The 15825-nt window shown below is 46.1% G+C and overlaps 1 long non-coding RNA gene across 1 annotated transcript in view; it reads left to right on the forward strand.

Moving 5' to 3' along the window:
- Window positions 1–4790, forward strand: part of LOC119178326 (uncharacterized) — a 91084-nt gene extending 86294 nt beyond the window's left edge. Inside the window, exon 4 of the long non-coding RNA XR_012893897.1 lies at window positions 4768–4790. This is a non-coding gene — a long non-coding RNA (uncharacterized LOC119178326). The remainder of the gene's footprint in view (window positions 1–4767) is intronic.
- Window positions 4791–15825: the final 11035 nt, after the last annotated feature.

The raw sequence follows: 15825 nt of genomic DNA on the forward strand, positions 1-15825 counted from the left end.
CTCGTCGTCACGGCTGCTGACCCGCAGGTCGCGGGTTCGAATCCCGGATGCGGCGGCTGCATTTCCGATGGAGGCGGAAATGTTGTAGGCCCGTGTGCTCAGATAAGGGTGCGCGTTAAAGAACCCCAGGTGGCCGAAATTTCCGGAGCCCTCCACTACGGCGTCTCTCATAATCATATGGTGGTTTCGGGACGTTAATCCCCACATATCAATCATCGAAGGCTCGTCGTCGCAGGCAGTTAAAATGTCAGCACGTAGCCCTGGTGGAACGACGAGGAGGTATTCAGTCTCATAAGGTTGGAAGTTCTTTTTGTAGACGATGTCGTTGCGGAAACAAAATGACCCTGAACGTGCGAATGCCGATGGTGGACTCGAGCTGTGACCTTGAAAGTATTTGATAAGTTGTCGGATCTCTGAATCATTCTACTGTTGTTGGGCCAAGTCAGATTCACTGACTGCACAAAGAAAATGACCATCGGTATCATCGTCACTCGATGTCGTCGCAAGGAGTGCGCGCGAAAGGCAATCAGCATCAGTATGCCTGCGGCCCAACTTGTAGACGACTGTAACCTCAAACTCTTGAAGGCGTAAGCTCCACCTCACGAGGCGCCCTGAAGGGTCCTTGAGATCGGCCAGCCAACAGAGGGCATGATCGTCCGTAACTACTCTGAATGGACGGCCATACAGATACGGTCGGAACTTTGTTATCGCCCAAATAACAGCAAGACATTCCTTCTCCGTGGTCAAGTAGTTAGTTTCTGCAGATGACAGAATGCGACTAGTATAAGCGATGGGACGTTCAGCGCCGTCTTGCCACGGGACGAGCACTGCACCAAGACCGATGTTGCTTGCGTCGTCGATGGCATACGTCGTCGTCGTCGATGGCACACATCGGTGAAAGAATGTCGTCGGATGTCGGCAGGCAGATCGGGGGAGGATCTTGTAACGGTCAATCAACAGCGGCCTCACCCCCAGAGGTCGCTGTTCTTAGTTTCCCCGGTGCGGGCTTGTGGATCTAGGCGATCTTCCTGCAAGGACGTTCGCGAAGGTCGATTGTTGGCCAGGTGACGTGGAACGCCGTGGAGACGGTGAGCGGGATTGGCAACGTGGAAAGGTTGAGGATCGTTGGCTTGCCAAGTATTCGGTGATAGCACGGGGCCGCTCACCATCTCTGGGTCGACGAGCATCCGCATGAAAGCCAGGAAGACCCATGTGCCTGTAGGCACACTCACGGTAGATGTGACCTGGTTCACCACAGTGACAACATAGAGGTCGGTTGTCGGGAGCACTCCATACACTGGATTTCCGTGTAAGGGGTGGGTTGCCGTACTGCGGTTACTCAGAGTAGAATGACGGCGCCGTTTGCAGGGTGGACGGATGGGACGGATAGCCAACAGCCGGTGCAGGAGTACGTAGTGCTTCCGCGTACGTTAATGGCGGAGCTTCGGCTGGACGCGCGGCCGTCATGGGTTGGACTTCGGCTGCACGCAGAGTCGTTATGGGGTGCACCAGCTGCCGGACTTCTTCGCGAACGACATCCGTTAGAGCCGCAACATGCGGTGGAGAAGACACCATCTGCAGCTTTTGCAGCTCCTCGCGCACAATACTGCGCACGAGCTCCGTCAGGTCTTTTACAGTCGTGACGTCAGGTGTTGGCAGTGCCGACGACACTGACGAAAGACTTCCAGGACGCTCATACTGGTACGAACGCTGCCTTAGCATTCTCTCTATTGTCGTGGATTCGCGGAGGAAATCCTCTACAGTGCTGGGTGGGCTCCGCACTAGTCCCGCGAATAGCTGCTCTTTCACTCCCCGCATTAGGAGGCGCACATTCTTCTTCTCCGTCATTAAGGAGTCGGCTCGCCTGAACAGCCGCGACATGTCCTCAACGAACATGGCAATGCTCTAGTTCGAACGCTGGTTTCGGGAATTGAGGAGCCGTTCCACTTGCTCTTTTCGGTCAGAGCTTCGGAAGGTATTTCGCAACTGGTTGCAAAACTCTGGCCAGGTTATCATAGTGGCTTCATGGTTTTCAACCAAGTGCGTGCAGAGTCCTCAAGATAAAAGTAGACATACCGAAGCTTTCGCTGCTTGTTCCACTCGTTGACGCTGCCGCAACGGTTGTAGCCATCAAGCCAGTCGTCAACGTCCTCGTAAGGGTCACCGTGGAACGGCTTCGGAGTTCGCGGGACGTTGAAGAACCATGAAGGAGGCAGCATTGATGTTTCTTGGGTTTGCGTTCCCGCACTAGCCATAGTACTGCCGAGTTGTGGAAACAGTCCGAATTCAGGAGGAAGGCCTAGTTGTCGCCTGTTACGCCGTAGGTCAGCTGGTTCTTCCAAGTCACGACTAGTGTCGGGACCTTGCTGCTGATTTCAGTGCATACAACACTACCCCGCACCTCCACCAGAAAATGTCACGTGATTACAGAACGACCACAAAGTCTGTTCACAGGAGCAGCACTGGACGTCGAGCAAAAGCGAACGTTAGAGCACGAGCACACCAACTGCCCTCTTCTCTTTCACACCATGGCACATACTCGGATTGGCATGGCTAAACCTCGTTCCATGCTCCTGGCAATATGGTGGTTTCGGGACGTTAAACCTCACATATCATCAATCAGCTCTTCCGGTTGCGCATCGTCGTCACTTTTCGGTCCCCTCTGGGAGCGCTGTTCCGTAATCGTCTCACGTCCAAGTGGCGCCATGCCAAGGAGGCCAATTTAAACAGAAGTGAAACGGGAAAGGCTTTGAAGCATCGATTTTTTTAAAAACAGATAAGCAGTCAAGTGCGTGAGAAACCAGTAGGTGTGCTGTATCTTTGAACTTTGCAATTCACGGTCGTGATAATGTTTCGCGCATAAAGTGCAACTCCTTCTCCTGAGTAACTTGTTAGAGTAATTTACAAATGAAGTTTTGGAACTTAAAAAAAAGTCACAACTTTGCCACAAAGGTGAAGTAATGAACGCGAGAGCAACAAAATCGAAGATCACGTGCAGAATGGTATGCAAATCGAAACGTTCCCCGCGTTTCTCACGTACAAATGACGCACTAAACCTACTCACAGGTACAGATGAATGCGAATAAGCGTCTCAGTTGTTATTTCACCCTGTCGGAAAAGCATGCCCTTTGCACAAAGGGGGATGTGCCACGATTGCAGTTTCCTTTGTATGCTCGGCCACTACAACAAAATACGTACGAGACGTACAATCTTTCCCACTGCAAGATAAGGGTGCGCGATCGAGCGTGCACCCCCTTATTCTCTACGCAGGTCAAAGTACGCGTGAAAGATGAGAGCCGTCGTGCGCTCACTGCGTCATCTTGCTGATAATGCTCAAAAACCGATAGCCCCCTTCCCCCAGATGGCTGCCAACAGTGGTAAGAGATAGATATAAAGAGCTTTCCGTTTGAAGGTCGACTGAGGTATACCCCTCGGTGGCTCAGTGGTTAACGCCTCACATTCACGACATGAAGGTCTCACGTTTGATTCCGCGCGCCGAAGTATTTTTTCGATATGTTTTTCTTACTTGCATTTCCATAAGTATAAATACCTATACAGTGCATGACGTCGACGCCGACGCCGGCGGCGAAATCCCGCCGAGAGTGTCCGTATAATTGCTATCACAATAATACAAAGCTAAAGTCGGAATACTTCTGAAGGTTGAAAAACGCTATGAAGCTGATAATAGCGCATGTTGTGTACTGCACACCAATATGCAGTCGTAGCTCACCCATTAGGTTTTCGAAAGCAGCAGTAAGCTACATGACCTGCCTATATTTTCGAGCTACAGAACAAGCATTACATCTAGCTACTTCAAGGTACGCTAAATTTGAAAAGGCGCGAAGAGCGCAGATTTATATCTCATGCTTAATAACTGCTGTGGGTGAGTGAGTGAGAATTTATTAGACAGCACAGAGGTCGGCCTGAGCTAGTTCGCTCTAGCCTGCTACTCTACACAGGGAATAAGGGAAAGGGGAAGGAAAGAGGGATGAAGGGTGATGATGGGGACAATAAGAAGTGGTGCGCATGTACAGTAGCCACTTAACATAGTACCCTACAGTCTAGTTTCTAGTCCAGTGGTTTTTACAAAGTCTGGAACAGCCTTTGTAGCAGTTTTTGACACTGTTTGGTCGTTCATTGCTGACAATATGTGGCTTTCACTTAATGATGTTCGTCCAATGCTTGCCAACGTTGCAGTTCGCATTTTTCTGCTGTGGGAACTTGTTTTTCAGCTGCTTCGGAAAACAATTCGTTTTATTTCAACGTTTAGCGTTCTCTCCTTAGGAGGTTACGGCGCAAATGCAAATTTTAAATCACTTATGTAGGTGGGGCAGTCTCGTGTAGGAGGGACATTGTCACGATATTCTTTCGTACATCTATAGCGGTGGTGGCATTCTACTGGTAACCCGAACATCTCTTAAGCAGGGAGTCTCGGACCGATAGGCGGCCAGGATATCCGGCTTATAAGTGCGGTTTAGCACTCAAGGCTGGCCCCGATGAAACGGGAACACAATTCGCTTAGCGCATTTTAAAGGCACTGTCTGACGACAATCTTTTTCACAAATTTTGATTGGAAGGGCTATTTGTCGCGTCCCCCATGTTTAGTTCTACGCTTAGTTATGTGGACATGTCCCAATATTAAGGCCAAAAATTCACCTTGCTAAACCAATGAAAATTTTTTTGTAAGCTTTCCGCAGCAGCGTGCAGTATTATGCGTCATTTTCCAGCATATGATTGCTTCTACTCATATGATCGCTTCTACTACAGGGTGCTGAAAAACGAATTGGACAATTGTGCCGCCCGTTCCAAGTTCAACAGCCAGGAGTGCGCCCAGGTCGACGGGAGTGCGATGGAAAAACTGATCCACACTGTGATCGAACGCATAGTGCCAGACTACAACGCCGCCCCCCAAGCCTGTTTAAGCGCAGCAACTCTTTTGTCTACTGTCCTGGCTCTGGTCTTGACCAGGTGGAACTAGAGCACTTCTCTTGTATAAAGGAGTTTAAATCAATTTGTAAACCACCAGTGAGTCTCACCTCCCCATCACGTCACGCTTTTGCTACGCTGTATTACGGAATTTATTTTACCTTGAAATAAAATTCATTCATGTGAACGTAGTGACGTCTGTTCGAGCCATATATTGTGGCTGAGTTTTTTCGTGTGCCTTCAAATTTCACTACTGCATTGTTATTGCAGGATAAAGTGAAAAGCTGCTTCTTGAGCGTTTACTTTGTCACGTATGCTATACTATGAACGTCCTTTGTAATGCCTTACATAGGACGTTACTATCTTACAAAGGACTTTATTATATTGCTATCCTTCTTAAGTAGTCTTACAGAGTGTAGCTGGTATGTGTAATGTATTGGCATTTATCGCAACACCTTATAAAAAAAGGTGCTTTATAAGTGCCAAGAAATCATTGTTGTAGTGTACAATGAAGGATAGTAGTATATATGGTTTATAGGTGAATGAAAGGAGAACTTACTGACGCGTTCTTTATCTACAACAAGGGTAATGATTGTATATTTGGACCGCCTATTTGTCTCTTAGATTGCGAAGTAAGCAAGCTCAAGAATTTTATGACGCCACCTAAATTTCCTGCGCACGATGTGAAGGTTTTAGTTTCTTTTATTATTCAATTTCAATTGTCACGCGTCACTTGTTATGTGCTTATTATTGTACTTCGTCTTGTGTGCACTCATTTTTTCACAACATGCACAGAGGATAGTGCTTTACAAAGTTGCATTTCTAGCTCACATCCACTTGACGGCCTTAGTAATGAAAGTTTTTCTCCCGCAATGGCCGGGACAGTTAAAGGGAGTGGCAGCTTCTGAGAATGAGAGATTAGGCTCTGGTGGAAAAAAAATCACTGTGAATTAAAGTGAGAGGTTTAAGCACCCTTCCGCAATCTGGCAAAGAAATATATTTTAAGCGATTTTTAAAACTTACAAAAACTAGTGTGTCACGCTGCCTGGTGGATGAGTCTTGAACCAGGATTAGGGCGTATTTTGCTGTGTTGTACATTGTCCGATGCTTTCATGCTCTCTATAATTTGTGCTAGATGTTCAAATTGGTACCACGTACCTTGGGAATCGATGTTATGCGAAGCATGCGAACAGAACGCGAATCAGTTGTAATTTTTTCATTTAGCGAAACATTACAGAAAAAGTGCTTAAAATACGTACCAATGCACACAGATAGGCTAAACACGCACATATGTTTTAGACAACCAGTTGTCTACAGATGCGTAATGATGCCAACAGCAACATGGACATTAGCAACACCAGAAGCCGTAAGCTAATATTAAGCGCTGGTGGTCGCGAGGATGGTAGGCCTGGACACTGCCACATAAATCGACTTTACTCGATGGCGCCTAATGACAACTGACGTTAACCCGACGTGATGCCTCTGTCATAGGAGATGGCTGGTCTAGAGGCGCGTGTTTCTTACAGCCTGCGCAAGGTGGGGCTGTTTCTACCTATCGCCGCTACATCACAGGTGCGCTCCAAGCCAACCAGCCGCAGCTCGCCTAGAGTTCCTCGACGCACGTGCTCCCCTCCGCCACCTTGAAGAGTGAAGAAAACAGCGTCGTCTGCTACAGCGCCCGCCATTACGATGCCCTCTCCGCAAGCCGCCTATAGCCACCATGGGAAGCCAGCGGGTGTCATGCGGCTGCATACAGAGTGCGTTGTGTCAAAACGTGTGGCACTAAAAAAACATGGAATAAATGCAAGCTTACCCATCAAGAGCATCAAAGTCTCAAACTTTTAGTCTTTATTCTGTATTTTTAAAGCGAAATGAGCAGCTGGAGTGGCTCGAAGTCAAAACTACCGTTTAGCCAGCCGCGTTAACACCTCCAACTAGTCGGTAACTGTTTATTTAAGTTAAAGAGGTGGAACACAAGCACCCAAGCCCCATCACTTTTCACTGTGTGTGTTGTGTTGCGTGCCTTTCACAAAAGTCTAAAACAGTTTTCCAGCTGGCTGAAAAAAAGAATAAACAAAAGCTGCATGTTGTCGTGAGAAAAGATAAAAACGGCGATTCTGTACCATATTTCCACATCTTGTTTTAAACATTTCATCAGCGACCTCATATATAGTTCACACCAAGCAAGGAACAGTATTTTGAATTTTGTTTTCATCTAGGTTGCTGTACTACAAACATCAAATTACCAAAAAATAGTTGAAAACCTATTACTCTCTTTGGTGTTTTACATGTGGCTTTTATGACATTAAATTATGAGTCACACGAAGACATTGGCTATAAAACCAGGGTTACCGTATTTTCGATTGAAATATATTGTAAGTATATTGTATATTAGTAATTGTTATACAGCGTTCATCGCTATCGTTAAAATAAAATTACCGTGCGGCTTTCGAACAATGAGAAAGCAAGTTACATTCATTATGCGGCTATTTGGGGTGCCACAGCCTTACTTAGACAATAACTTTATTATACTTCAACAACAAGCGCTACACCTCACTGCCAGTAAACCGCAGTGTCTTTTTAAGGCAGCCGGTGATTCGCCGGTCAAAGCGCGTTTGGCCTCGCCGACCCTGCCGGCGGGTTGTGCAGTTGATCCCAATGAATTATAAGAAAGAAGTGAATAAGTGTCTATTTATTTCTGAAAAATATTGACAATGAGAAAATATTCTTTCACGATGAACTGACGAGATGTGTGCTTTCAATATGGTGTTACAAAAATAAATAGTTGAAGGTACCAGTACCAACAAGCCCATAGCGTAGGTGCACATCTTTGCGCAATTGCAGCATGTGTACAACAAGCGATTAAGAACAACGTGCTTAGTGCTATACAAATTGAACGAGTTAATTACGCATGCACACAGCATGCAAATGAACATGTATCGCCCCGGTGCACTGGTAATCACTGTTAGGCCTGATCGGGAACAAATTTCTAAACATTGATTGGCGTCCTTCTGCTGCTCGCGTAAGAGAGTCAATCACATCAGGCTCGATTGTGATCATAAGTGTCCGTGTGACAGTGCTTTAAGTTATAACTCTCGAAGTGTTGAAATGATAAAACCTAGGCCGCACAAACACGAATAGTTCGTGGGTTGCCACTTGTCGCGATTGAACTTTACCATCCCACGTCTCCAGGTCTTACAATATAACTGGATGCCCGTGAAGTGAATAATCCTTCTATAAACGAGATGTCCGATGAACTTCGTTATTTTAACCAGCGTCTCCTCTTTCCATGAGCCACCCCACTTCGCATAGGCTGGCGTTTCAATATATGCATCCAAGCATATTTCTTTGCAATTTCGCGCATATCGTGGTTAAAAAAAGACAATATCGCACGCAGTTCTAAAACGTTCCGCACTGCTCTAGTGAGGGCTAAGATGTGCTCCAGGGGCCTCCTTGTCGTTAGGAGAAGGTCTCCAGCTGACGCCAGCACACCACGCGCCAGCAAAGTGTGGTCCTCGCACGTAACCAGAGTAGCTTTAAAATTGTGCACAAAGGTCAGAAGCTATACGTACTTGTGGCGGAGGAGACAACCTGAGAATTTGAACAAAACAAATTCATGAACGGCTGTGGATGTCTCAGGCTGACACGACACTTCGTCACCATCAATCTTCAAGCCGAGGTGCCGTCATTCTCGAACTTTAAGCTTTCCCTCACTCAATTCAGGTGAGATTGCAAGACAGTTTCGAGGAGCGCATGTGTTTCGCAGCGCATGTGTTTCGCAGCACTGGTGCGTACCCATGTTCGCGGAACTACGACGCCATAAGAGCGACTAGTGACACTAGATGCAACCCTGTGTCTGATATAACGGTAAAATCAAAACAAAAGCTGCTGGAAACTGTCAGAGAAGGCAGCCTCGACCCTTTAAATATGCGGCGTACCTTCGCAAATACTTTTGTTGAACAAATATTCCCTCAATCTTAGGAACAGCTCTCTATTGAATAGCTGGCACAAACGTCTGATAATAATTACGGTTCATCATCGTGAAATTCCGAAGCTCACACTGTAATGGTATATTTGGCTTGCTAAAGTTATTTTCATTACAGAACTTCGATGTTACTATAGCATATTCATGAGTGGCATGCACTTCTGTCAAGTTCGCCAGGCTCCTGCACTTTTACAACCATGCATGCTTGCTCCAAAGTCTCTCAAAATTGCTATGTTGCTAAAACGGGCAAATTCTTATTGGTTCTGGAAGTTGAGTGGCCGAAATAACTACTAGAGAATGCTCGGTGCACGAAAACAAATATAACATGCCGATATTGATGATCTAAAAGCGTCGAACACCAGTATCGATTTGAGTAGGCGTGATAACAAAAGAGTTAAAACAGTGACTCTTGCTGCAAGGCCCAGTCACCCTGCTCTCCCGAGGCTCTCGAGAGAGCAGAGCTTTGTTATGACCCCAGAGCGCGAATCGCCTCATAACAAAGCATTTTTTCTCTAGCTTAAAGAAATGAGTGAAGTCATGAGTATTTTAATTTTCATGCCTGTGCCTCAGAGCGTCGCACTTAGAAGGCTCAGCCAAATGATTCATTACCGACGGGCAGAAGAAATGACAGAAAACTCACTTTTTTTCCAGGAAACATCACTGAATTGTGTCGAAATAATTAACCTGCGTTGTTTGTTGGCGTGCGTTCCCTGCATTTCTGTTCGGTTTCTCTTTTGGGAAGCTCAAGATCTTTTGACCCTGTCTTTCCGGCTCGCTTAAAGAAGCAGAGTTTCGAGCTGTTGATTGCTCACGAGTTTTTTTTTTTTTTTTTCAGGGGCCAGTTACGAAGGGTATCCTTAAAATATCCGTTGCCGCAACACAGCGAGTAAGTTTTAAATTCGTATGCATTTCATAGTCGAGCTGTGTCAGGCGTCTGTCGGGATCCGTCCAACACCCTCCCCATAACAACAGCTGCGGGCGCGCGCGTCCCTGGTGACCGTAGCCACCACCATGTCACGCTTCGGCGTCAGCAGCTGTCAGCAACAGCTGTGGGTGCACGTGCCTATTAAACCGTGCACGCTAGCTACTATACTCGGCGACAACTTTCAGTGGCAGCACAGCGAAAGGTAAGAATTGCACGCACGCCCTTTTTACTGCGCTTCTGCATGTAGTCCGCGAATGCTAACTTCTGTATACTGCGTTGCATACCGGAAATTGTAAAAAAAAAAGATTTAAATGTTCTGTTCAAGATTGTTTGTATTATTATTAGTAAGCATCAGCAGGGTGGGTTTTCCGTTCTTTGCTGTTTCTAGTTTCCTGGTTTTCTGGTGCTATTTCATATTTCTCTGCCCTGGTAAACAACGTTGGCGTCGCTCGGTTGCAGCAAGTATGCGTCAAAGCTTGTGAGAGAGCATGGGTACGCGTTTGTTAGATGATCTGTATTCATCGAGCAGGTAGAAACGAAGACAGCAGTGCGTGATGAAATACTTCGTTTCCCGCAATTGTAATCACCGAGAATTCATGTGCGAGTGATATCATTAGTGAAAGTGGGACTCTAATCACTATAGCCGCCTTGAAAGTGACACCAGTGACCTGCCAGTCGGGCAGGTCACCGCTGACCTACCAGCTGCTTGGGGAACAAAGTGCGATTGGAAACTATAAGCAAATCCAATGACCCAGTCTTGTAGGGTAGGAATAGGAGAGGAGTTGGCAGAGCGTCTGGAGGGTGGACGCTGACATTCCAGCGTTACGTGGAATAGCGTCAGTACCGCTACACAGCTAGTGCAATTGTCAGGGTAAGAAGTGGGATGGAGGATGTGGGGAATGTACGCACAAAGACTATACCAACAAGAAAATTTGGCAGCATCTACGGCAACATAGAACCTAAAATGGTGTACAGATGTAACGAACCAACCTGTCGAGAGGAAGAAATAGTCTTGGATTCAGACAGCAGCTGCTTGGCAAAGTGCGATAGTAAACTGTAAGTGAATCCAATTATTTGTTTTTTAATTTGCGTTGCATACGTGGTCGGCGTTTCGTCTGCCTAATATTGTTCATACGATAGCACTGAAGATCGGCGGATCATGAGTCAGAGTCGCAAAGCGCGGGTGCCCGACATTCGTAATCAGCAGAAGCTCCGCATTGTTGCTCTTACCGTGGCACAAAGACGCCACGTGTCGCATCTCTGCGTGGACCTGAAGGACAGTGGTGCTCCATATTCAGCCACGCAGCGCCCTGTACATGGAAACTGCAGGGCGTCTTGGTGCTGCTCCTTATCTCCACAAAATGAGGTGGCTGCCTTTCTTCCGTTCTGGTGGCCGTGGCAAAAAAGTGGCCCACCAAACGCAACAGTCTTTAAGTCGATTTTTCCGTCCACTATAAAAACTCGTCAACCATACTAAATCTACTAAAGGAATCTAGTGATGCTATTGCACACATATATACACACCGCCATCTATTGAGCAATTTATAAACTACAAGTGGCTAAATAATACTACTGCTACTACTACAGAACCCCGCCGTGGGGGTCTACAGGCTAAAGTACTCGGCTGCAGACCCGCAGGTCACAGGATCGAATCCGGGCTCTAGAGGCTGCATTTTCATTGGAGGCGAAAATGCTGTAGACCTGTGTGCTCAGATTTCGGCGTACGTTAAAAAACTCCACGTGGTCGAAATTTCTAGCGCCCTCCACTATGACGCCTCTCATAAACATATGGTGATTTTCGGACGTTAAACACCACATCTCAATCATATACTAGTACTACTGAGGAGGGAACAACCCACACCCTATAAGGCATTGTCTCTGATAAATAATAAACATTTTGGCTCTGAGTGTGGTTCAAACTCGATTCATTTGCGTTCCAAGTGGTTGTTCTACCGAACAGTCACGCCTCCGCTTGTGAATACCGTGAAAATAACTACTGCTTGGATATTCAGTGGAAGTAACTTTCATGCTTCACAAGCACACGCATCCTTTACGCATGCCTCGCAATACAACATGAAATATTGCCGCAATGCTCGGTACAAGCTAACATTGTCATTGGGCGTCAGAACATGGCATTATCATAAAGACTTCATATATAGTTTAAAGCCAGTCATGAACTACGAAAGCGCACACGTTGCTGCCCCCTTAAGACCACGCAGTTGATGGATAGCAAGTTCAAAAAAGCTTGGAAGATCCCACGTACAGTGGGAATCTATAGTCATGTTTGGATGTGTTCTTTATCTTCTTCATCTATTCACAACACGTGATACCAAATTCAGTATATGTGGAGGTAGTGAAACGCCCGAGAGCACGCTATGAGCGTGGTGTGTTGTCATATTCCTACATGACACGCGTTTCGAGATTGTCATGCATTGCACCAATCATATATTTCGTCATCCATTGACGTCATGCACCACTGAATTTGGTATATCTGGAGCTAGCAAAACGGCCGCGAGCGCATCATGAAGGGCCCATTATTCTCCAATGTAACATTGATGCGCGCGCACGCTGGGCACAGCGACGCTGTGTTAGCAAAACGCCAGCTTTTTATAGTCTGACGCCAGGCGCGACCAGCATCCGTTGACGTGGCTCGACGGCAATCAGTGAGAATGCGACATGCTGCATTTCGCGCCGATGCGTTCCCAGACAACACCATGTCTTCATATTTTCGTGACGGAGGAATGTCGGACGCGCTGAAACGCGCATGCCTCAAAGCGAAGAAGTGCGGCACGCGCCAGCGGGTATATGGCAGAACTGGCGCAAGGCGTGGCAACGCTGACGTGACGCGAGAAATGAACGCTGGTGAGCATGCGCACCGCGTCACGTCGAAATGTATGGATGCCTTCACTGTGGCTTGTAGTCATGCTCTCACATGACACGCATGTCATGACTATCATGTTTGCACCAGTGACATGCCTTCATTATCCATTGGCGTCACGTAATACCCAGTTTGGCATATGTGAAGCTAGAAAAACGACCAAGTGCGCGTCATGAATGTGACATGTAGTCATGTTGTTAGATGACACGCACGTTGTGATTATCATGTTTACACGTGTCATTTACCTATCGCGTCCGTTCGTGTCAAATAATACAGAGTTTGGTATATGTGAAGCTAGCGAAATGGCCGCGAGTGCTTTATGAGCGTAGCATATACTCACGTTGTTACATGACACGCATCTCATGTTTATCATGTTTGCACGAGTAGCATACATGGTTCATCTATTCTCGTCCCGTAATATCAAATTTGGTATAAGTGAAGCTAGCGAGACGGCCGCGAGACCATCATGAGCGTGGCAGGTAGTCATGTTACATGACACGCATCTCATGATTATCATGTTTGCACCAGTCACATATCTTAGTCATTCATTCACGTACTGTAATACCCAATTTGGCATTTGTGACGCTAGTGAAACGGCCGCGAGCGTATCATGAGCGTTCCATGTAGTCATGTTGTTACATGACACGCATATCATGACTTTCATGTTAGGGTCTGTCGTTTGTGTTCGCCATGCAGTCATGTTATACCATATCAGTTTTGCAACATGCTATGTGAATGAAACCACTGCAAGAGCAACAGGACCATAAAATGTAAATCATGACATTCATGTCATACATATCATGACTTTTATGTTATGGCTAGTCAATTATGTACTTCATACAGTCATGTTATGCCATACCAAGTTTGGTTTCTATACCATTACTTGAACGGCCAGTAGAAGTAAAAGTCGTAGGTGGCTAGATAGATGATTAGTGTAACGACCGTCATTATTATTGAACTTTTTCGGCCTTTGTGAACGGGACGAAAGTATTTCGACGCACTCCAAGCAAGGGTGTGTTGTCAAGATGGGTTGATTTCCTCTCAGCGAAACCTGAACGAAAGGTTCCGGTCTGCTTCGCGCAAAGAAAACGCACAAGCCAAGAGAGGCCATTGTGAGCTCGACTCAAGAAAGGCCATTGTGTTTGCTTTGAGCAAGGTTTTCGAGGCAGACAAGGAGGCAGCTGGACCATTTTCGAGGTCACCGAGGATCAGGAAATCTCAGAACCAGAATGGTATTTGCAGTTCAGGCTGAAATCTAAAGCCAAACTGGTTGTGGCTGCATCTTGTGAGGAGAAGTGGAGCTCCGGATATGCGCAGCTAAGCCACAGCTTCTAGCAAACAACCAGTAATGGAATGTGGGGATGAAGGAAAGGAAAGGGCACTATCTGCTGTAGCCCTTGCGGGAGCCCGTCTCGGCGACGAGGGATTAGTCGACCACTCCTCCTATCCCCTTTCTCCATAAGATCGGCTGAATCGGGTGGCATATTTTGACGATATGCTGGCACACCACTACATTGTCCTACCCAAACAGAGTCAGGCAAGTTTGACACGTGCACCGGCCGCCGGTATTTCTAACTTCACCCAACTGCCAGAAGAGTCTTGGAAACCAAGGTCATCTATGATCATCGGACGTGCGCGAAACTTGGTGACATGTGCGAAAACGTCGGTGCTGTGCGTTTGTGACTATATTTGGGCATCGTGTAGACTGTGCCCTCTCCGCATGCATTGTGTGGTTTCTCTCCTCTCCTTCGTGGGTGGAGTACCTAGACCATGGAGCGCCCTATTGGCGGAAGCCGCGGACAATGCGCCCAGGGTTGGCACCAGGGTGCTATATAAGCCACGGACTTTCCTGTTTTTCAAGTTCTACAGTTCAACAGTTCTCCTGTACAGTTCTGATCACTTGATCACCTCCTTTCTAATTCTCAGTTGCTAACCATGTAAATATATTGTCGTTTTTAGGGCGCCTCATCTGACTTATTCGACGATGGGTCCTAAGACGGGGGTTGCTACCAAACTGAGACCCACAGGACCCGGAGTCGTAACAATAGATAGATAGATAGATAGATAGATAGATAGATAGATAGATAGATAGATAGATAGATAGATAGATAGATAGATAGATAGATAGATAGATAGATAGATAGATAGATAGATAGATAGATAGATAGATAGATAGATAGATAGATAGATAGATAGATAGATAGATAGATAGATAGATAGATAGATAGATAGATAGATACGCTCAAAGTCGCCGAAGTTCGCTAAGAAATGCTTCCATTTGAAAGATTGTATACATATAGTGTTTCAAGTATAAACTAGGAACAGAATATCGCTATCGAGTTCAACTCCTAAAGGCTTGAAGTGTAAGGGTCCTCCAATATTCATGGTTGATGAAGGCATAAAGGCTTCCTCGGTTAAATATATATCCACGTAATTGTCATTGCCCCTGTACAGTTTGTAGAACACATGTCTCTTTTTTTACTGTATATCACGGTGATTTAGATGTCCATCCTTTAGTTAAACCACTCCTGAATCGTATTATTTGCAGCATGCACAGAAGCACATAGATCAACCCGAAAAAACCTCACAGGAGAAATCCCTGAAACGCCCGGTATAAAAGACAGTTGTTCACTGGTTAGCGAACACCTTTAGTTGGCCTCTTGCTAGGTCTCCTATTGATCTGACAATTTTTGCATGAACTCTGCGCTATTGATCACATGTCTGAAGATTCCCAACGCTATGCTATCCCCATACAAAACAGAAAATTCGATTTTTCCCTTCTCTCAGATTTAAAGTGCTAGGTGAAGGGGTTGGCGTACATGTCCCGCGTAATTATTTGCATTCTGACGTCACTCTTCTACGTACACATTGGTGCTCTGACATCGCTTGCAGTAGCGCATAACACTGTAAGAAGAATTTGAGGCAACATCAGTGATTTCTGTGTATTCTCTTCCTTGAATAGAGGAAGGAACAGCTGAGAGAATGAAAACACAAAAGCAGCATTTGTGGTAATTGTAATAACACGCAAATAAATATGCTTGGTTCCGCCATGGCTCCTTTGACGCACTTCTCTCACGAATATGACGTCTTATAAATGAATCCTAATACATC

Source organism: Rhipicephalus microplus, chromosome 1, assembly GCF_043290135.1.
Source record: "Rhipicephalus microplus isolate Deutch F79 chromosome 1, USDA_Rmic, whole genome shotgun sequence".
NCBI lineage: Eukaryota > Metazoa > Arthropoda > Arachnida > Ixodida > Ixodidae > Rhipicephalus > Rhipicephalus microplus.